We start from the raw sequence: 442 nt of genomic DNA, 5'->3' as shown, positions 1-442 counted from the left end.
GTAACAGCCAAAGACTTATTTTTTCCCTTTATACAAAAGCTGAGGCTCTGGGGAACGAGTGAAAGGTCTGGCTGCACCCCCTGCCCCAATGAGTTCTTCAAGGGCACATCCCATTCTTTGTGAAACCTGGTCCTAACTAGAATACAGCCCTAGCTCTGAATTGTTAGTGTGGTGCTGCTAGGTTTTTCCAGCACACGGTGGCAGGGCGCAGCATTGCCCTGCTGCAGTACTCACTCCCACAAGAGCTGCGTATGTGCAAATTGATCTTCTCGTTGCAGAATGTCTGCGTGGAAAAGCTAACCTAACCCCACAACAATCGGATGCTTGACTAGCATCCACCATACGTGCTTTAAACGTGAATCTCCCAGGGGCATTGCAGCTTCCAAGGCACCAACCTCCATTTTGTCCAGCATGTGTGGAAGGAGATCGGCTGATGGGGGGA

Source organism: Dermochelys coriacea, chromosome 23 (genome assembly GCF_009764565.3).
Source record: "Dermochelys coriacea isolate rDerCor1 chromosome 23, rDerCor1.pri.v4, whole genome shotgun sequence".
Lineage (NCBI taxonomy): Eukaryota > Metazoa > Chordata > Testudines > Dermochelyidae > Dermochelys > Dermochelys coriacea.
This window is presented reverse-complemented; position numbering follows the sequence as displayed.